Source organism: Rousettus aegyptiacus, unplaced genomic scaffold, assembly GCF_014176215.1.
Source record: "Rousettus aegyptiacus isolate mRouAeg1 unplaced genomic scaffold, mRouAeg1.p scaffold_m13_p_3, whole genome shotgun sequence".
Lineage (NCBI taxonomy): Eukaryota > Metazoa > Chordata > Mammalia > Chiroptera > Pteropodidae > Rousettus > Rousettus aegyptiacus.
Genome location: NW_023416306.1, coordinates 135,821,493 through 135,844,256, shown reverse-complemented (window position 1 = coordinate 135,844,256; position 22,764 = coordinate 135,821,493). Strand labels below are relative to the sequence as shown.

General features: G+C 44.2%; 1 long non-coding RNA gene across 1 annotated transcript in view; it reads right to left on the bottom strand.

Annotated features, from left to right (window-relative positions):
• Positions 1 to 21,734: 21,734 nt before the first annotated feature.
• The window catches only part of LOC107511432, a 33,547-nt gene continuing 32,517 nt past the window's right edge, over positions 21,735 to 22,764 (bottom strand). The window contains exon 5 of the long non-coding RNA XR_004949948.1: positions 21,735 to 22,735. This is a non-coding gene — a long non-coding RNA (uncharacterized LOC107511432). The remainder of the gene's footprint in view (positions 22,736 to 22,764) is intronic.

The following is a 22,764-nucleotide window of genomic DNA, read 5'->3' as shown; positions in this document are numbered from 1 at the left end:
TGAATTCTGTAGAAAGCCAGCTTCTCTTTCTCAATCGCTTCAACAAAAATTCTGGGACTAATTCTTTGAGTGACTTGGGCCTGGGCCTATCCCCAAATGCACTGTTGATTGGCCAGGTGGATAGTCTATGCTGAGACATGGTAAAGTCAACTCACCAGTGGGTGGGGGAGGAGCAATGTTCCAGGAAAAATCAGGACAATGCTAAGTAGCCAAAACAATGTTTTACAACTGTTACATCCAGGGGCACCCGGTTTTCATAAATCCTGCCTCAGAGGCAAACCTGGTTTACTAATTTCTGTGCTCTTCATTAGAGAGACACATACATGGGAGAGCCACAGAAAAGGACATTGTTAGGTCATTAGTCAGACATGAGAGAAAGGAGAACAATGGAATAGGGGCCCAGCCTAGAGACCGCCCAAAGAACTCCCAATGGTAATAGAATTTTGGGCACGCACATGCGCACTAGGCAAAGTGTTATATAGCAGCCAGATGTCAATCAAAATGACCTCATTTGCCAATCACCTAAGAATGCCTTTGGAACCACCCATCACGGCCCAGATATAATACAGACATACCTACTTCTGGGGTCTTTGTGATTGTTTCAGCTCTTAGGTAAAACCATGTGCCTCCTTAGGGTGTTTTTTGTCTTTCTAAAATACACTTTTAATAAATCTTTTCTAAACCACACTAACCTGTGATTCTTCACTGTGTCAATGAGGGAGAATCAAAGAAAAATGCTCACTTACTTCTGCACCGTTATTCCCACTCTCTGCCGTTATTCCCACTCTCTGCCTTTGGAGCGACACAGAAGTTCAAATCGAATCAGCCCCAACGGTAACAAAACAAGAAGGGAGGGCGGGGGTGAAACCTCTAAAGGGAGGAATTCATTTCTCCCAAGTCGAAAGCTAGAGCGGTCCAAATCAGGCGAGGGAGATGCTGAGGGTGTCGCTGCTTGCTGTACCGTGTGGCAGGGGCTGGGAACAGCGCATGAGTATGTCTTTTGAATCATAGTTTCTTATTTGAAATCATGGCTAGATTTCCCTTGACACAAGAATTGGGTGTAAAGAGCAGTTAGGCAGGGAATGAGGGGCCTATGCTGGGTACGCCTGAGGGAACCCCAGGTCCCTGCAAAACCGGCCCAGCAAGATATACAGGTAGATATCACTGCACTTAGCTGGGGAGGGGGGGTATAGTTATCAGCACCCCACCCACACCTCCACCCTGCCTGGGGATTGGAGGCCGCAGGGAAATGCCTAGATGCCCCGCCTCAAGGAAAAGGCCAGGAGAGCAAAACAGGCCTTTTGCGCGCACATGCACATCACTGTCACCTATGCAGCAGGTGTTCCTCTTGCCCATGTTTCACAGGTAGAAGCCAAGGCTTAGACCTGGAATTTAGGTGACTTGCACAAGCTACAGAGACTCTTCGTCACTGTGACAACACTCCCCTTCCCAAATAAAAATGACCAAATCTGCCATTATGTCACCAACACTGCTGTTGGTCTTTGTGGGAGAGCAGGAAAATGGCCAGGGTAGCAGTACCATCGCTTCTGCAGAGCGAGCTCTACGGCGTAGGGAACACAGTGGGGTTTATGTGTATACTTGCTCTCTGTTGGCCTGAGATGCCCAGCCTCAGGGCTGGGCCAAGCCTGAGATGCCCATTGCTAAAGAGGGCACCTCCTTTTCCTTCTCCCTGGCATCTTGGGTACTTGGATAACTACAGTTAGAAACTGGATTGGGAATTTAATTTTTTTTTTCTGTAGTCTGGTGCTAAGAACTGAGGATCAAGACTTGGGATTTACAGCACAGCCTTTTCTTACACCATTTCCTAAAACCAGTTTAGATTATAGTCATCGAAAATCAGGACTGTGGACTCTCTCAGGACCGACCTAGAGGAGAGAAGATAAATTCTCATGGAATAAACCAAAAATAATCTCTATTTTAAAAAATCAAGACCAGAAGTCTCTCACCATTTAAATTTTACAGACTAGTAAAATCTGAGCTGCAGGGTTAAACATAACAAACAACACGCAGTAACAAATATTAAAGATATTATAACACAAAAGCATTAGAAGCAGCACCAGAAATTTGCTGAGGCCACCTTTTAATTAATCTAAGTTGAACATATGGCTTTGGTTACATGTGTTTCCAGGCCAGAAGCATGAAAGCCAGCATTCCTGAGAGAGCCAGAAAGAAAAGCTTCCAATGCAGGCCATGGAGCAAGAGAGTGTCCTTCCCCACCTCCACCTCGACACCCCAGGTTCTGGTGCCCCCACCTCAGGATGCACACAGCACCTATCTTCTTCTTACTTCACTCCTGCAATCACCGCACTCTCTTAACCCTGGAACTTGCAAGATTGTGAGCTCTTTCAAAGGGTGAATGTTGCCTTATTCCTTTAGAATCCATGGTGTGCTTGTGGAGAGAATGAATGAATGATCAGAGATATACAAATGGAGGGAGACAGAGAGGAAGGGCAGTTTCCTCTAACTAAGAAAACTTGCTCTTTCCAAGAAAATCCTTGACCCTGGAGAGAGTCGACAGAACAAAAAGCAGTAAACTCTTGTATTAGTAATTAACTTATCATTAAAGGTGAGAGGGTAAGTCAAGGTCTTTCGATTAGAAGGTGTGGAGACCCACTAGCTTCCCTCCAGCACTGTGGGGTTTATTTTAAGGCTACACATAGATAATAAAATAAGGGCTGTAAACCAAATAGGTCTAATGGCAACAAAGGACAGGCCACATGGCTCAGCCCATTGGAAGGAATCAGAGCAGCTGAATGTGTGGAGCCTGACAGAACCCCAGACACAGTTCAGGAAGCAAGATGGTTTATGTAAGCAATGTCCAAAGCTATAGAGAACTGTTATAAGAGTTTATTAGAGCCAAAACTGACCACATTGCCATGAAGCAAGATCTCAAATGCTACAAAGAATAAGTTTTGCAGTTTCTTTTATGCATTTGGAATTAAGAAGGGGACAAGGAAGATTATAGGAAGATGGAAGAAAGCAAGGCAGGAATTAGATTACGGGATAGTTAAGATTAGGGTGGTTATGTTTATTTCAAAAGCGTGTTAACCTAGATGCACAAGAACAATGGACGGGGCTTTCTTAAGGCAAAGATAAACCTTTTACTAAAGAAGTCATGCCTGGGGCATGACTACCCACCATGACCTACCCACTTAGGAATCCACAATCAGCTCACCATGTGAGGTTACTTTCTGTATAAGTCCCCTTTTTTTCATCCCCGATATCAAACACAGCTCTAAAAAACAGACACTCTATCTCCTGACCAGCTCAGCAGCAGGCTCCATCAGTCCTTGACTTCTTGCTCTGCAACTAGGGCAACTCAGGTATTTCCTTTCTGCCTCTGCTCTTTCTGCTGCTTATTCAAACGTCTGCTGCTTCAGGACCTCAAATGTCTGCCTTGTCTCTGTCTCCTTTACTACCAAGTGTGCCTTCTAAGCCACCTTGTCAAGTTTGCCAACATAGAGGATCTCATTGGTGTAGTGGAGCTAAGCCTTTGCTGGCTGACCAACCAGTAAGTGGGCTGCTGCTGGGACCAGGTGCACAGCCCAGGGTGGTAGGGTCATAGGTGTGACTGTGTGTGAGCAGAGGTTCTTCACAGAGACCAAGAGCATAGCAGTTGTCCTGAGGGCCAGGGCCCCCAGCCCATGATCATAGATCTGGCATGATTAAAATGTGAGAGGGAGGGGTACAGATTACTTGGAGTGACATGTTAAGTTTGTACAGTTTTCACAGTACTCATGTACTTCTGAAAATCATAGAGATTTCTTTTACTCTGCAAAGTTAGGGAGCACATATCCCTAGGTCCCCCTGACACCACATATGTATGCTCCACTTGAGTCAGGGACTCAACAGTGGGTGTTTAGTGTGCATTTCAGTTGATAGGGAATTGGAGGGAGAGAGGGCTATAGAGGAAGAAGAGCATGAAGCCTTGACCAGAGATAGGATGTGCTGACCATCTAATTAATTCAATAAAAAGGAAACGCGCCGGGTGACAAAGCTGGTTTAACGGAGGCTATGAAAACAAAGATGTTGTGCACTCTGAGAACAAGAAAGAATGCTGAAGTAAGACTGCGAGGTTAGATACGAAATTGGCTAATGTCCTACAGGGTAGCACAACTATAACCTTGAGGTTATTTTTTTCTGCCAGATAGAGACCATTTGCATCTCTACTGAACAGAAAAGTCATTTACATTTTAACAGTTTCTACACGATATTGTCTAATTTTACAGAAGCATGCATCTCTGGACTCTAACGAATAATAAACAGTAATTCAAAAGCTGCCTTCCCCTAAGAGCCAGATGACCCCTGATGGGCTCGTTAGACATTGTTTTAATTTAAAGGTGAAAGGCCTTTTTGCACCCTTCCCACTCCCAAGTTTTAATAATTCTTCTTAACAGAGAAAAATCAACATTTCGCTTAACGGTATCAAAGAAAGGAAACAATAGTGAATGTGGGCGGCATACGCCCAAGGGGTGGGGCCCCCAGGGTTCTCTACCTGGCATGGAGCTCACGTGACCTTAAATCTGATCTCAGCGGAACTCAGTGTCCTTATCTATAAAATGGGGCTATTGGACTGCACACTTGGTAAGACATTGCCCTAAAGGTCATTTTCGGGAGAAAAAAAAATGCACCACACCCTTTTACACCCATAAATCCGGAGAGAGAAAGAGGAAGCGGGGAACAGCCACAGAAGCAATTTCTGTGAAACGTTCTGGGTTGGGAGAGGATCACCGCAAGCTGCCAGGCGTTGCTTCTCTAGTCGAGTGTGGTACAGAAGGCTGGTGACGATCACACTTCTCGGTCATAAGTCAGATTGCTCACTTCCACCCGCGCTGGAGTGGCGGCTGCGGCCGGGTGGCGGGGCGGCTCCGCGCCCTCCGCGGGAACCGCCCGCGGCTGTCTGGGCGGCGCAGCCCAGCGGCTCCTCCCTGCGGGCGCTGGCGCGGGACACGCAGCCGGCTCATCCGAGATCAGCCCGCCGCCCCCAAGGGGCCCTGCTGCCGCGTGGTCGCGGGGCCGGAATCTCCTTGGGGTGACTGTGTCAATGGGCAACCCTTGTTTTGTTAAAAACACACTGCAGTTTCAGACAACATTTGCCAGTCGCCAAGGGCGTCTTCTGTTTTGACAGAAACGGGGACGTAACAAATCGCTGACTTTGCCTTGCAGGCTGTCGACGTTGGTGTCTCCGCTGTTTTACCCCGGAAGGATGGAGATCTGCACCCGCCATTCTCACTTTCCTTTTTAACTCACTTGACTTTGGCTAAGCGTCAGATGTTTTTGCTTACACTTGAGCCACAGGACCAGGTGAAGTGAAAGGAACACCCTCTTTTCATCTCCGTAGTAGATGGAACCGTGGGTCCCTGCCTTCTGATTACTCGTCAACTCCACCTCACACCAGACCCACAAAAGGCCCAGAATGAACTCTCTCCAGTAATGTCATACAGGCATGCCACCAAGAGAAAGCAAGGAATGGGCCAGGCGAGGGGAGAAAACAGCAACAGGCGTTTGAGCTTGCAGAGGGGGCGTTAAAACACAGTACTGAGCACTTGTCCATCGCTGCTGCTCAGTGGGGGAGGGGAGCGCCGTGGGCATTTGAGGCAAGACACGTCTTGGCTTAGGATGGGGCTGCGCTGCATAAAGTTTAGCGTCACTAGCTTCCCCTTGCATTAAATGCCAGGAGCACATCCCCATCTTTGTGACAACCTAAAGTGCCACCCCTATGTCCACTGTTAGTTAAATCACTTCCTAAACTACATTCCAAATGACATTAATTAATTAGTTCCTTGAGATGTAAGTAGGTATGCTATAAAAAGAGTCCATGATCAACATGCTGGGTTTGGGAATGGTGGGTTAAAAAAAAAAAGAAAGAAGTTCTTTACTACAGGATTTCTCAGAACCTTTAATATGTAAACATAAGCTTTGAATCATTAAGATTCCCCAATCTAATTGAAATGGAATTCTTTCTCTCTGGCACTCCAACTGGGTTGACCTATTTTGGATAACTCCTGACTACTCTGCTCCCCCAGAGCTCCCTTTGGGGACTTTTGTGTCTTCCACCATGTGAAGCACCGGACTGAGCACTCAGAAGGCCCTTATGTTTTTACTGAATTGAAACAACTTCAGAACTCTGGCAAACCAGAACGTGTGAAGCTACCAGGAAGAAGGCCAGAGAGCTCAGAAACCAGTGCAAAGATGACCTCACAAAGAAACCAGTGTGCTGAGGCCCCTTGAGCCCTCAAGGGGCTGCATCCTGCCTCTGAGAAAGAGCTAGCCGACAGGCCTCTTTAGCTTGTGTGTTTCAGGAAAACTAAAACAGATCTGGTGTTTGGAAGAGGAGTATGTGTGGATGAAATTTTTCAAATGCTGACAGATGGATTGAAGGTCTCCTCTCCTGCTGGCCTGGCAGCCTCGGAGTGGAAAGCCTTGCCTGGGAGATGGGTCCCGGCTGCTCTGTGAGATGCAGGAAATATAAGTCTAGGCAGTTATAATGGCAGTGAGTCACAGTAAACCGACAGCCATCAAGTGCTCAGGAGGGAAGCTGCAGCCAAAACTTTCACCGAGCTGAGGAGCAGGACCATCCCGTTGTGCAAAACACAAAGCAGAGCGTTCAGGTCCAAGGATCAGATTTCTCAAAATGGAAGCCTGAGCTGTGCCTGCCGAGTTTCAGGCTTTGCTCCAAGGTCAGGTGGACAAAAACCTGCCTATTCCCATGCAGGAAGGTACTATGCGAACACACCCATTCCTCCCAGGGCATGGGCAGCGGGCCAGGGCTGACAGGGATCTGCTGATTCCCATGAAAAACTGGGTGAGCAGCCAGTGTCAGGGTCCCAACACCTCACCCACACCCTCTGTGGCTTGTAAATCTGGGTTCTGCTTTCCTGGGGTACTCTGAGCTGGTGAAGCTTCTCTCTGAGCAGTTTATGTTGTTGGCTCCTAAATTTTTCCAGTTTAACCAGACTGGCCTGTGCCTGGGGCCCTGTGTTCAAGATTACAGCAGGAGGAGAGGAGAGGAGAAGGGAGGGGAGGAGAGGAGAGGAGAGGAATCCCCACTTCTACAGGGCTGGTGGGCTCTGAGGGCCCTACCTCAGCCTGCCAGACAGTCCAGAGTAGTTTTTATTTTTTCTTTGCCTGGGCAACGTTTTTGCTCACAGGTCACAGTCATGCTTATTAGACTTGGATGACAGTAAACCAATGACTAACTGGGTAATTAAAGCCACAAGTCAGGAGGCCTGGGCGGGCCCCTCCTCTGGAATCTCTAGCATGCTGTTGCATAGGCAAATGTCCCTTGTTCTCCCCACAGCAGAAATCCTTCTGTGAATAGAAAACCTTCTGCGGCGACTTCCACCATCTCCCAAAGTCACTTCTCCACTTGTCCACTGCTCCATCTCCTCCCCACCGACCCTGTCCACTGCAAAGAAGGAAGAAATCTAGCCGCACTCCTCACCGCTGCCGCAACAGGAACATGACAGGTTTCCAACTAAAACCAAAGTTACTCATCAGAGCTTCCTGCCCGGCTGCTGCGCTGGAGGGCATAGCATGCCTCCCTCAGCTCTTTCTGTTCTATACAACTTCTCTGCTTCAGTCACTGGAGAGGCTCCCCACTTCCTGGGGTGAGTGGATGAGAAATTCAAAGCAGACAAGGCTACAACTGAGAAGACCCCGGCTTGCTTCAAAGACTGCATCTCCTCTCAGTCTGAAACTCTCAGTATGTCTCCCCACTCTTCCAAAACAAGATGAAGAGCTGCTGAAGCTTTCAGTGACCCTAAAGGCATTCCTGTATTTCTCTATCTCACTGGGCCCGAGGCCCTCTACAGGAATGCCCCTAACCTCTCCTCGCCGGGATGCTTTCTGGGGTTCACACCTCTTTGGTGCCCTCTCTCCACTGCCGCTCTGGCGGGCCCAGTTTCTTCCCTCTTCTCCACTGCCCCCTCTGGCCCTCTGTTCTTCCTTCATTCTTTGTCTTAAGCAGCAGCCCCTTTTCCACCAAGGAGACATCGTGGAGGAAGGGCTGCAGCTGGGGGGGGGGGAGGGGCTGGGGGCGTAGGGTGGGCTATATGATTTTTGTATGCTATTCTAGAATGAGTTTATGGTTATTTTAATTAAAAAATAATTAACGTTCCCTCCAATTTTTTTGAGGACCTTTGATTCCAGGAAGGTGTAGACCATGTTTAGCCGCTGGCTCCATGCTCTTACCTTAACCCTTGGATATAAAGACCTAACATGAGAAGCAAGAGTAATTGGATTTTACTTTTTAGCAAGAATATCTTTCTACTAGACTGTGAAACTCTAGAGGACAGGGGCTCTCTGATGTTGAATTTCATGGTCTTACAATAAGGCCTGGAAAAGAGTAAGTGTTCTCAGGTGATTTGTGTTTGTTGGATTACTATCATTCTCTAAAAAAATAAATAAGGAAGTCACTCTGTTCTCAAGATGCTGCATGTGAAAATGTTTAGGCCAAATGCATGTTGATAAATTGTACATATATCATCTACCCTCCATATCACCAGGAAATAATGTTACCAAACCTCTTGTCTCATCCACAATTTTATTATCTGTATTTGGCAATCTAAGACATAGCAAACCAGAGGAGCCTTATGAGACCAGTAGACAGACGAGGGCGTTTGAGACAAAGAAATTCAGTGGAGTTCTAAACCAAAATGTAAAGTAGAAATGTGGTCATGCTGTAAAGTGGCCCGAAACCTCGAACCTGCCCTAGGTGTCACCATCTGCCTCTGGCCTTCGGGGCCACTGAAGATGCTCAGCTACAGCCTCTCCGCTGTGGCTGGACTTCCTGGCGGGCCGGGCCCGAGGGAGGCGGTGGAGGAAGTACTGTGGGTGAGCTCAGTGAGACAGATGAAACACAGTGCACGCCCATGGGTGACACAGGGAGGTGGCTTAGGACAGAGGAAGCTGTAATGTGGACCGCCCTCTCTGCAGAAGTTGCTTCTTGTCCCCTTGTCCCCAAACATACACTCTTACTAAAAAATAATAATCGTGTATAACTCTGAAGGAAGGTCCACACCTGTGTGCACATCCAAACCTGTGTGTATATGCTGCCAAATTTCTTTGTTCCTGAGGAGAAATATAAGCTACAAAAATCACATTCCTTTTCTGCATTGTATTGCTACTGCTTAAAAAGTCAAAGAAAAAAAAAAGTGCCATCGAACCATCTATTAACAGATAAATTTAAGCAAGAACGGTGCAAGTCCCCGCCAGTTGCTGATGACTGGTTTTCCAGAACAGAAAGAATTATTTGTCTGTGAGGCAGTTATTTAGGGTAATGAGAACTACCAATTTAGTGAGGGGTCAGTGGTTTGCTTATTTATTTATTTTTAAATAGTAAAATCCTCTGAGTTGCACTCAGATCACTTACTTGAAATAATACCAAACAGCAGAATTATGGTGATAATTCAACCACTTCCTGGCAAGTAACAGGTATTTGATTTTATTCTACCTTTCTAAAGTTTAGAAGTCACTTTGAAATTAACTCTAAGGAAATCTTCTCTGGTTTCCCTTGAGTTTGCTGATCCCACCAAGGAGACAATGGGCAGGATCCCCTGGGAGATGCTCTGAGCAATGGGTTCAAGTCCCTGCCCCCCCACCCCCATGCTATCTGTTGCTAAAAAGCTGTGGCACCAGGGCCGGAAGACTGTGTACTGGTCACAATGAAACAACTGGCAGCCTGGCAGAAGTTGCTCATGAGAGCAGGTATCTGGGTTGTTACTGACATTACCACTAACCTTTTGCCAAGGAGTGGATTTGGTTTTATCCAGAATGGCTCAGTCTGAATGCATCCTCTTGGTCTAGGGCACCTTCGGGGACTAGGTTAAAAATTCTTAACCTCCACATTGAATAGATTCTCGAGCAGTGGGGCCTGTGTTGCATCTGGGTTGTTCTGGGACCTCCTCCTGCCCAGCCCCTTCCCCATCTAGAACAAGAGGTGGGGGTGGGAAGGTCTCTACCTATTTTGTTGTCCTTGCATGTGTCCTGACCAATCACAATGGCACGGCCAAGCCTTGGCTCCTGGAGTTTGTCTTTGTTTTTTTAAATAAATGTGCATTTTTAAGTAAAAAGAGTATTTAATATGCAATGAAGCATTTGGAGAAGTGTTTCAGCTATTCTTTGCTTTCAAACAAAATGTCACTCCCAAGATTTTCCTATTTAGAAATTCTGGAGCCACCACTCATCCACTATAATGTGTGTCATGAGTAAATGGTTTCTGGTAGGATACCGAAGTACATAAATGATTTACCTTTAAAAAGTAAATGGTAGTTCAAGGTTGTCCATGCCATAAGATGACTTGGGTCTGAATGTTTTTCTAGTGTGGGTAAAGATATGGTGTTACAGCCTGTATATGGGGTGTCATACTTGAGGCAGTCCCAGGAGTGAGCTATCCATTATTAGGGGTTATTGGGAGCAAGGAGCAGTCAGAGGGAGAGAGAAAGCGAGGATCCAGGGCACTGCAGTGGGTTTTACATGGCAGCCAATAAAGGGGATTTCTAGGGCCTTAGAAAGCCAGAGCCTTCCTTACCCCTCCAACAAAGGAAATCGCCAAGAAGGAGGTAGGTTTAGCTCTTACAACTTAAGAACCTCCTTTGGAGGCTCTGCTTATTTGGGAGCAGAAGAGAGCAGACCCAGACCTGTCCTTGAGGCCAGGCTGTCTGCTCAGAGACTCTGTAGCTAAAGATGTGATTTGCTTGGTCTGGGGAATTTTCTAAAATAAATGTACCATTATTCTAAAATTGAAAAAATTCAAGTAAATTTGTGAATTCTGGCTTCTTTCAAAGAACCAGATTGTTGGCAACACGAAACTCTCACTGGTACACGGCAACTACAGGCAAAAGCAGGTGATGGGCAGCCCGGACAGCCAAGCCCCACCCTCTCGCCATCTCTCACCGTCTGCTTGGCGGTAAGGGGCCACCACTCCCCTGTTCTCTTTGCCACTCAGAAGGAATCTAGACACACATTTCCAGATCAAAGTCAGCCCAGAAAGCCACTGCGTGTTCCTGCCTCGGCCCCCATACAAACACAAAAGACTCCTCCCCATTTGCTAAAGCCAAAGAATGTCAGGATTAACGCATAATTGAAACTTTTGAAAGAAGAGCTAAAGGAAGCTTTAGCCTTAGCATTCCAAAGATCCTCATTAAAACGGTGACTTTTTGTAACTCTGGGACAGTTGGAGACACTTGACTGAATTCAAAAGCTCACGTGAAGGAGGCCGGCCTCAAGGAGACAAGGCCGAATTGTCGGGATTCTTGACATGCTCTTTGGACCTGGGGCTGGCTCTGTGTTCCAGACCACAGCACAATGGTAACAAAGCCCAGGCCCTTGGGAGCAAGGCAGTGGGTGGTCACAGTCAGTGCCCCCAGAGAGCCCATTTCTCAGGCTCCAAAACTGAACCAGCCAAGAAATGGCAAGTTCCAGAGCTCGAGCACACGTGGCAGCCCTAAAGCAGGTGCTACGGCTCGTCGGCTGCTCCCCGGGATCACACACCACTCTCTCATGGGGATTCACTCGGGGGGCTGCCATCTCCTCTGGCCCGATTGTGTGGAATTGTGTGGACTGTACTAAGAGGGGTTTTGAGGTCAGAAAACACTGAAGCCATGTGAGGATAGCATCTGCTCCAGGGGTGCCAACTTGACTGCTCTTCAGAATCACCTAGAATACATTCAAAACACCGGTTCCCAGCCTCCAGCTCTCTCACCATCTTCTTCCAAAACGTACACAGTGACTCTCCTGAGCAGTCAGTTTTGGGAACTACTGGTGTCGTCCAAACCTTCTATTTCTGAAGGTATCAGCCTAGATTGTGTAACTTTCCCCAGCTCACTCAACTGGTTTGACAGGACTGGGGTTAGAGTACAGGTCTCTTGACTATAATCCAAGGCTTTTTTTTTTTTTTTTTTTTTTTTACAACAAACCACCTCCTGGTTATACCCACAAAGGGGCCGCCAGACTATCCCAGAGATTTTAGAAGTGGAAGAGGGTCAGAAGCATAGTCTTCGTGCATGTAAAGTAACCCCAGATAATTTCCCCACTATTGGCTTCTGTTGTGGTTTATGGCCCAGATGCCTCAGTCTCAAGTCATCTGGGCGGGAGATTCTGCTTTCAGCTCTATAATTAACACAGTTTCACTTGTCCTTTGAGAGGTAGGGGAAAGAACTGTGCATGTGTGTGTAGACTTCCCTGTGCCTCAGTTTGCCTCTATATAGAATGGAGAGACTGACTGGCACCCTTATGTCTGGGTCTTTGGAGATCTGCAGATCAATTGACACTGGCCACACTGTGATCTCCCCTAGGCAGAGAAAGAAGCTTTCTCTGCCCACACAGAGCTATTCCTAAACTCAAGGCTGCTCTTGCCCCATTTTATTAATTTGGATGTCAACATGCCATGGCAGTTCTCTGGCTACCCTGTGTGCCCTCCAGGAAGGTCACCTGTCTCCTCTTGGTTTCTGGAGGGCTGTTGAAATATTTACTGTGGGTGGTCTTGGAAGGAGCCCCAAGATAAAGAAGATAAAAAATTAAATACTACTAATAATCATAATAAACAGCTAGCATTGAGTTGTTATTAAGTGCCGGGCATTCTGACAAACATTTTACATGCATTATTACATTTAATCCTCACTACCATAAATGAAGTGTTGTGAATATTTCCATTTTATGGATGTGGAAAATGAGACTCAGAAAATGTAAAGAGCTTGCCCAAGATCACATAGGTGTTAAATGACAGAGCCATGATTCAAACCCACATACTTCAGTATTTAGGGGCAAAGACCTGATAAAGGGATTTGATGACAGCCTACTGTAGTCATGAGCTTGACCTTTCACATAGCACTGCCTGATACTTCGTAGTGGGATTTTACACCCTGATGCAGCTTAGGACAAGGGCAACTTGGGCACTGCAGCTGTGACGGTCTGCTTGGGAGGTTAACAGCTCCATCAGTTCAGGGACTGCCTGACCCAGCCTAACCAAATTAGAGCAAGTAATGCGTGTGACATAATTTGACATGTACATTGTTAATTGAATCCCATAAGAGATGATTTTAAATAGACACAAATGCCATGCTGTGTGAACTATTTGGGTTATGAAGCCCTGATTCTCTGACTCTTGTAGGAAAAAAGAATTGTGTCATGATAAACTAAAAACCCCAAGAAGCTGCTCCAGGGCCAGGAGAGCAGTAGTCTAACTGGATTGGGGAAGATTCTCCCTGAGGTCACTCTCACTTGCTCACATTTTACCCCCAAAGCCCAAATTAAGAACCCCTAACTCTACCACCCATCCTCAAAGACTTCTTAACCCCTGGGGGACTCAGACAGCAAAACAGGCACAGCTTGAAGCCCCCAAATTCACAGTCTCCCATTTGAACTCTTCTTGAGGTCACAGAACCAACAACCTACCCAGGGGCCTTGGTGAGGGACCCACACAGGTGCACTGGCTGTGGCAGTCCCAATTCCCAACTCCTAGTCCCATTCCCTCATCACTAGCAAGACTGACCTGTCCTGTTTCTCATGCCTTCATACTTGCTTCCTGACCTTCATAAAGAATCTGCATGCCCCTATGTGCTAGCCACTGATCCTAATATCTTAATATATGCCCATCCTCTCAGACAAGACCTGCTGACTCTATGACATATAATCAGCACCTAAGAAACATTTACTGTTGAATCAACAAATGAAAGTAAGTGTAGCAAAGTTTCTCTGGAAATCCCATGCCTTTCCTCAAACAAGTATTCACTTTCTGGCTAGTAAAAATGGATTTGGGAGCAAAAGACCCTTGCTCTTTTAATAACGGAAGCCCTTTAAATAACACCAGCTGATGAGGTTGGCCAAGAGAGGTGCAGGACACATGGCGACCTCCTCCCACACACTCACTTTTCTCCCCTCCCTAGCAGGGTCCCATTCTTTCCAGCCATGCAACTGAGAGGAATTGACTCAGTCACAAGTCTCTCGGTGGGCTTTGGTAGGCTTAAGCCACCCAGGGGGCTCCATTGTCCTAGCCACCCCAGCCATAGTGATTGGTCTGGAGATGGCTGCCTGGCCCAGATGCAAGGAGACTTTGCCAAGGGCTTCATCAGCTGAGAGAGTCTAAGAATAAAGTCAGTACCATGGGAGACTAAGAAGAGATGGAAAATCACTGGGTCTTCATTGAGTTGTTTAGCTACTGCATAAGACATTACCTGCAGCCCACCTGATTTCTGAACTTTTCAGTGACATAAATGAATAAAGCCTCTTTTTTGTTTAAGCCAAATAAATACAGAACACAACAATAAAACCCCTTGATTCCTTTTTATAACTGATCTCAGAGACCACGTTTTGTCATTATAAATTACTTTTATCTTATAGCTTACTTAAACAAATAAACATACCAAAAAACAAAAACCCTAATTTTTCACACTTCAGCCAAAGCCTTCCCAAGATCCCTAGGCTTGTGACGTCTTCTTATTTCCACAAGATAGAAACGTATCATATAAAAGAAGGCTGGAATCTGGCTGGTATGAGAGCTGCCATGTCGTCAAGTTTCCAGGTTTCCTCTATCTTTTTGTTCTGCCATCCTTAACCACAGCTTCCATCTTCAAGTTCACTTCATGGCCCAGTGTGGTAGCTAGAGCTCCAGCCATCGTGTTGTTCCAGGAAGACACAGAAGGGAAGAAGGAGAAAGAATGAGTGTGTCAGTAGTCTAGCCCCTCTTAAGTTACCTCCTCCGAAGACCTACCTGACAACTTCTGTTTTATATCAACGGCTATTCCAGTTATAAATGTGACTGACAAATATAGTCTTTTAGTTGGGCACTCTGCCACCCATATTAATATCTGGGTTGTTACTAAGGAAAAAGGGAAGAGTAGATACTGGGTAAGCAATTAGTTTTTGCCCCACCCTACTTATCCAACAAGGTCAGCTTCTGTGTTCAGTTCTGCTGCTCGGAGCCTGTTCCTCTGAGGAGAACTCCTGGTTCGAGCTGAAATTACTCTCGCCATAGACCCTTAACATCCCAAGTTGGTTCCCTACTGCACCCCCACCCAGGATCCTCTGACCAGCATCTTCTGATTTATCCAGTTAAAAAGCATATTTTGAGCACCTACTGTCTTTTATTAGACCACATCAATCTTTCATTAGAATCTTGGCTTCCATTTAACTCATAACACACTTGAACTTCTCTGTCATGCTCTAGTCAGACCTCACATATACTTACCTTTTTTTCCCTGGAACTGTGTTCTTTCCAACACAGGTTACTCTTCCGGAGTCAGTTTCTAACTTTTTTTCTAGCAGTAGCATTCTCCAACCCACAGGTATGGCCCCGGGGGCCTAGAGCAACAAGGACTAAGGCCACAGCATGGGCAGCTGTGTCAGGGCCCAGCTTCTCCAAATCTTCATGAGTGACCAGAAATGATCCTGCCTGGGGACAGATGACTAAGTGAGGCCAGGACTATAATTTTTTTTTTTTTTCAGTTCTCCCAAGGCCTTCTGCCCCTTGATTGTGGGGCTCAGTTAGCAATGAAGAGTACACACAAGGCAAAGTCAAACAATAATAATGAAGCGAATTATTGTCTCGATAGAGACAAAGTATCATCTCCTCCCTACTTCACCTTCACAAAAGAAAAAAATAAGAAAAAAAATCAACATCTGATATTGCTAACATAATGCATTACCTTGAGTCTTCATATAAAGAATCCCTTTCAGAAGTATCCATTTTTTTCATGTGAATTTTCCCATTTTGATTTTAATTGTAAACTGAAAGCTATTGTAACAAAATTTTACATTCTATTATGTCTTTTCAAATAGAAACATCATTAGGCAGATGTGAACAATTATCTCCAACTGGATTTTTTTTTTAAGTTAGTTTTCAGAAGAACAGCTAAATTGTGCTTTAAATCATTGGTTTAAAACTAAACCTATGTGACTGACATTATAGGTTTAACTAAGGAGGGCTCGATTTTGGTTTAGAAAGTTTGTTAATTGGTCTAGTCATCACTTTTATTAGAGCTATAGGTATATTTTTAACGAACAGATTATAATACTGCACATTTTAGGGCCAGAGTGTTCATCATTTCGATGACCAAATGATAAATGGTGAAAGATTTAAGAGGCTCTGTTGCTATATTGAGAGGGCAGATAAAGAAACTCCAAAAGAAGGTATTGGCATATGTCCTCTCTGCTTTTCAATTTCCAACAACAGATGGTGACATCACAGTTCCAAACATTTCTCATATATTACTTGGATTAAACAGAGCTTTAGTCTCCAGGGACAATGGCAGCATGAACTAAAAAGAGGTGCATTTTGCTGATCAGCCAATCTGTACTCAGGTATCACAATACTGTCAGAATGACAGGATCCCTGTGGAAAAGCAATACTGGGAATGACTCCACCTTCCTAGGAGCACACACAAGCACCCAGGGATGTTGCGGACTGGTTGGATATCAGAGAATGTGTCTTTTTGGTGCTGGAGAAGATCTACTAAGGAAGGCAGACGGTGAAACAGACAGGACTTATCTCAGAAAGGTCGTTTGAAGGAGAATTGACCGAGGAATGACGTTTTCTTCTGCCGTTGAGTAGAAAACCAGCCAAGTCCTGGCAGCCCTACAGGCTGGGCTCCTTTCCAGGGCTACAGCACCCCTACAGGCAGTGGAGCAACGTGACCCTGGCAGCAAAGAAACCCTGGACAGGCCTCTCAGGCCGTGGAGCCTGACCACAACCTCGCTGATTAGAAGTTGCACTGTCCTTGGAGACGCTGTTCTTGCCTTGACTTTCAGGGCCTCCCTTTGTTCTTCCCCCTGCCCCCTCCAATGTACCACAGCCTGATTTCCTCTCCCTTTCCTGCTGTAACATTTTGCTCAGAGGACCCTGAGCCCTGGGGGAGGGCAGCTGTGGTCTGTATCATTTTACACAAGGAACACAGGTTCTGTACAACTAGCTGTGTGATGTTGGGCAAGTCATTTAACTTCTCTGTGCCTCAGTGGCCACAACTGTACAGTGGGGATTATGATCATGTTCACCTGATAGGGCTGTTTGCGAGCCTTCAATGGAATCCTGTAAGGCACTGAAGAACAGTGCCTGGCTCATACTCAGAACTCCACGAAGGCGAGCTATCGCCAGAAGTAACAGGTGAGCCGTTTCTTCTATTGCACTTTCTCCCTGGATTTCCACTTTGCTAACATACACATTGGCCTCTCCCACACAGGACAAAGATGGTAAGAATGTCTCATTCAGTCTCACAGTCCTTTAATTCTATCAGTCATTCTCGACATATCGAAAGATATCTGTGTGCACGTGTGCAGGTAGGTTCATGTAATTATAGTCTATGCTGATTTGGTTAAGTTTTAATCTGATGGTGAAAGGCTAAATTGCATTCATTCAACTTAGTGCACAGGAACATGTGAATAAAATGTAACTAATGTTATCTTGGTTCAAATTCCTTTTTCCAAACCGATGGTTCTCTCAATGAACCTTTGCAGGGCGTTTGTTTTTTTCTTAGTTACAGCGGAGAGTAAAATAAGCGCATCCAGATCTTCTCACATGGCCATAGACTGATGCCAAATTAGGTCTGTGGAGGCCTCATTTTGGCTTCTCTGGTCGCCATACAAAACATATTTTTCATGCACATTGAAGACAGTCCGTTAGTTCTTGGCAAGGAGAATTAAGTTTTCAGAGCTGCTCTCTCTAACAAGCCTCCCCGCTCTCGCACATGAAATCTCACTGAAGGGGAGAGGCTCTCCCCATTAATGGAGAAGAGGGGTGACCTCCATCTGAGATCATCCAGCTACCGCCCTCCATAACACCCCTGGATCCCATTTTGGATCAATCATTAAGTTCCCAAGGCACTGCCCAGATTAAAATCTCTCCCTCCCTTTCAAGAGAGAAACATTTTTATTTCAAAATCATACAGTAAGGGCTTTGAAACTTCGTTCGTAAACCTGTCTTTGGGGAAGGCATGTCCATTCACCTTGGAAATTTTTCCTCCATGCCTTAGGTGATACATTGACTGAGCTTCTGAGCTCTCACAATGCAGCTGAAAAGGCAACAAAGAAAGTTTTGCACCTGTCTGTTACAGTGGAAATGTAAGTCATCATGATGTGGGTCTAGCCAAGATTCTCAATGGAATCTTTCGATTGGTTCCTGGGAGGAAAATTCAGTAGATTTCTATTCTAATACCTGACCTCTACTGGGTGTGGGCTCCTTGACCTAAATGTACTCTGAGTAAAGGCTCCTTCAAGAAAGGAAGATCAGCATTGTAGTGAAAGGTGCTGGGGTGCTAAGAATCAATAGTTACGGGCAACCAGGATTTTGGAGCATAGTTACCATAGTAACATTGTCAGGCCCAAATGACTGTCATGAGGTGAAGAAATCCTCTTAAAATAAATGAAAGCAGAAAAGGTATATTTATAAACCTCTTACAAAACACCTATATGTTCACAAAGTAGAGTGTGTTCTTTAGGGTACAGGTACTCAAAGATGGGAAATTTCATGACATTTTCTTAAATTAAAAGAAGTTATTCTCACTCCCCCCCCCAAAAAAATAGTGTGTAAAAATAACTAATACATTTTTTAATGGAGAGAGTTCTAAGAAATCATAGGCTTGTACACTTAGATTTTATGCAGTTGTGACATTAAAATTTTGCACTAAGCTACCAACAGCTTATTTGAAATTTGTAAGATGGTACTTGACTGGAAGAATTTTTATGTCTAAGTTGTACAAATTATTTCTGACAGGATTAATAAATAAAGTGTCATAAAATTTGTTATGCAATGGGAAAAGATATGTGTGATTAATGATAACACAGATGAAAACACTCGAGCACAGCTTTTTCCTTGCTCGTGAAGCTCTCTTTATCCCTCACTTGCATTTCCTTACTAAGAGAATCACAATTTTATTTAGAGCAGCAATGTGCTCAGCCAAAAATACTCAATTTCATAGCTTCTCATGCAGTTAGAGGTGGCCATATGTAATAGTTCTGGCCAGTAAAATATAAGCAGAGATCCCTGAGAAGGATATTGTTGGGAGACAATTCTCCACAGACTCTTTTATATCACGTGCCATGTATATCTTGCAAACAGAGGCACCGTTTTACACTACTTTCCCAAGGATGTTTGAATGGCACACAACCTTGGAAGATATGCTGCCTCTCCAGAGCACAAGGGAAGCTTACTTAGAACCTTGGGAAACAGAGATATTGTTTCTCTCCAGAGCAACAGGGAGGCCTATCTACTGACCATTTTGTAAGATCTGAGGTCCCTGAGTTCAGCTTTCCTGTGGGCATTCTGTGGGCCATTCTGTATTGCCCCCTTGGGACCTGAGGGCCAGGAAAACTGACACAAATATGCTGATGCTCATGCTACTTTCTGTGTTGCGAATAATAAAGTCTATTATCTCTAATCCAGGAGTCTCATGACTTCTACCGGTGTCCATGATGGAAACCGTGGCAGGTAACTTTTAGCTTGTAAATAAGGTGAAATAGACACTTCGTAGTTCTTGGCAGGATATTCCTTTCAGAATTAAAAAAACAAGGTAGAAGAAAGCTCTTGCCAGTTGGCCCTTCTCTTTTCTTCCTGACTTGAGGTACAGCAACCATTTTGTAGTGACAGTATGAGGACAGCATGAGGACAAAAATCTGCATCACGGATGGCACGGCAGAGCAAAAAGATGAAGAACCTGGGTCCCAGATCGAGAGTTACTGTAGTACTAGCCGTGGATTAAATAATTTCAGACTTTTGGTTATACGAGATAAATGAGCCTCTACTTGTTTAAGTCTACATCATTTGTGTGTTTTTGTTTCAAGCAAATGCATCCCTAGAGTTTGTGTTAAACACAGTAACATAGTAATTATATAATAGTAATTGTTATAAATAATATGCAACTTAGGTCTAGTATGTTGTTAATTTCCCTTCTTGATCTTGATTCTACCTTTCTGTATATTAACATTATTGTATGTATCTCTTATTATCTAACTCAAATCCTTTTGGGGAAGACATATGTAAAAATCAAATCAGTAAGTACAATTTGGTCCTGGGCCAAATGTATCCCTGAACTTTTGTGAGTTATCTCTTGAGTTTTTAGTCAAGAAGGAAAAGCAATAGGACTATCCTTTTCTGAAAATTTATACCATGTGCCATGAGGCCTGGTTAGTCACCAATGTGTATCTAGCTCCTAGCACAATGGCTGGCTGATAGTAGGCCTTCAAATATTTACTGACCAGGTGTTCATAAAAGTTCTCTCTTTAACATATGTGTCGGTTATGATAAAAGAAAAGTAACATTTAACGGAGAGTATTTCAGTACATTAGGTTTGTTACTTGACTACAATAAGTGTTTTAAGAAAAGAGCACAGCTCAACTTCAAAAAGTCAACTTTTAATCTTTGTTCCTAAGAACTACAAAATGCCGCATAACTTAACAATGGAAACAAAAGAATCTACTCAACCCCAAAGGCTGATTCAATAGGATACCAGAAGTAATAACAATTGTGATCAGATATTAAAACATCTTTGAATGTCATGTACAAAAGTAATTTTTAGGACATTGGATAAAATTGAAAACATATCAATTAAAAAATTGACTAATACTCAAGATGAGCATAAAAAAGGGCAATTTAGAACTTTACACCAAAAATAGAATAAACAAAAAGATACTGTACACAATAAAACGAGTTACAAACTTCTTTAGTGTTATTTTCGGTATGTTATGATTTCTAGTTTCTGTTCAAAACTTGAACTATGTGAAGTAGCCTATAATATGCGTCCTCGGTATGATTTCTGTTAACAAAAAAATCTATCTGAACCGCAAGGAGATATTATTTCGTACCCATTAAGATGGTTGTTATTGAAAAAAAAAAGGAAAAGGAAAATAACAAGTATTGGCAAGAATATGCGCTGCTGTAAAAACTGTAAAATGGTGCAGCCACTAGGAAAAACAGTTTATGGTTCCTCAGAAGTTAAACATAAAATTACCATACAATTCAGCAATCCCACTCCTTGCTATAAACTCAGAAGAACTGAAAATAGGGCCTGAAGCAGATACTAAAACATCATTGTTGATAGCAGCATTATTCACAATAGCGAAAGGTAGAAACAACCCAACTGAACATCAGCCTACAAAGGGATAAACAAAATGTGGTATGTTATTATATGATATACCACGGATTATTTTAATGGCAGAATCAGAAGTCTCTACCTACATTATCAAATATGCAGGAAGGAATGTGATAGGAATGGAAGAAATCCTAAAATAATATTTTCACACATGAATTCCGGCCCAACATATGGGCCTGAGGGGTAGCATCGGGGAGCTCCAATGATACATACTCTTGAGAGTTGAAGAATTAGGATAAAATGTGGCACATAAACAATGGAATATTATTCGGTCATAAAGAGAAATGAAATTCTGCTATACATGCTACGACATGGACAGACCTTGAGAACATTATGCTAAGTATAATAAGCAGACACAAAAGAACAAGTGTTGAATGATTACATTTATAGGAAGTACCTAGAACAAGCAAATTCATAGAGACAGAAAGAAAGAATGATGGTTCAGGAACTGGGGGTGGGGGATGGGAAGTTATTGCTTACAGGGCGTAGAGTTTCTATTTAGAATAATAAAAGATGTCCTGGAAATAGATAGTGGTGATGGTTGCACAACATTGCACGTGTACTCAATGGTCACTGAATTTTACATTTAAACATGGTTAAAACAGTAATTTTTATGTTCTATATATTTTGCTACAATAAAAAAATTCTCTGAAACAAACCAAAAAAGAAAAAAAAAAGGGTCTTGTTTGTTCTAAGAAGAGAAAATAGACCAGATTTCTAAGTTTTGTTTGTGGGTTTTGCTTTTTCTTGTCTTTGGTTTCTTCAAGCCCCGCCTGCATGTGCTATGAAGCAGAGTGACTAAAATGCCCGCATGACGTTGCCAAAGCCTGTCAGGCTATGGGTTTGAGTGGTCATGTGCCTCAGGAAGTCCTGCGTCCCGCGGAAAGACTTCTTGTTCAGCAGTTTTATTTTGTGTATCATTGGAGCTCCCACCAGCCTATGTTGAGCCAGAATTGTTTGTGAAAATATTATTTTAGGATCCCTTCCACTCCTATCATCTGCTTATTTTCCTTCCTGCATATTTCATCATGTAGATAGAGATTTCTGATTCCGCAGTTAAAATAGTCTGTGCATTAGTTATCACTTCCTTGTGACCCACTTTATACACAATTTCTCATTCTGGCATTGAAAGCTCAGGTTTCAAGAAAAAAATTCTGCAACTAAAGTATGCGTCCAGGGACAAAAAAAGGGAGGGAGGCATTGACTGAATATCTATGGGTAACACTCAAAGGACCCCAATAGCGGGCACCCAAAATCAACCCTGAGAATCCCCACATCATCCACTCTCCTTCAAAAGCCCTCAAATGACAACCTCTCCAGTCATCCCATGCCCATAATCCCACTTTTCCTACTCCCCCCATTCTCATTTCCTTTCTAAGAAATACATCTCCGCATTGAACTCATCAAACGCTTATGTCTGTGGCACGTCATGGTGGTAAGTGCGTTGGGGGACACAAAGGGCATTGCAACATATCGCCTGCTCTGAAGAGGCATGTGCGCCAGTGCAGCCTCTCTTCCACGTGCTATGAGCACCGCTAAAGGTTTGTGAGATGCGGGTTCCAGCGCCCCACTGCCAGAAGATCCGATTCAGCCGCTCTGCACTTTTAACAGCTCCCGGGAGAATTCTGATTGGGATCCTAAGAACACATTTTGAGAAATGCTGTTG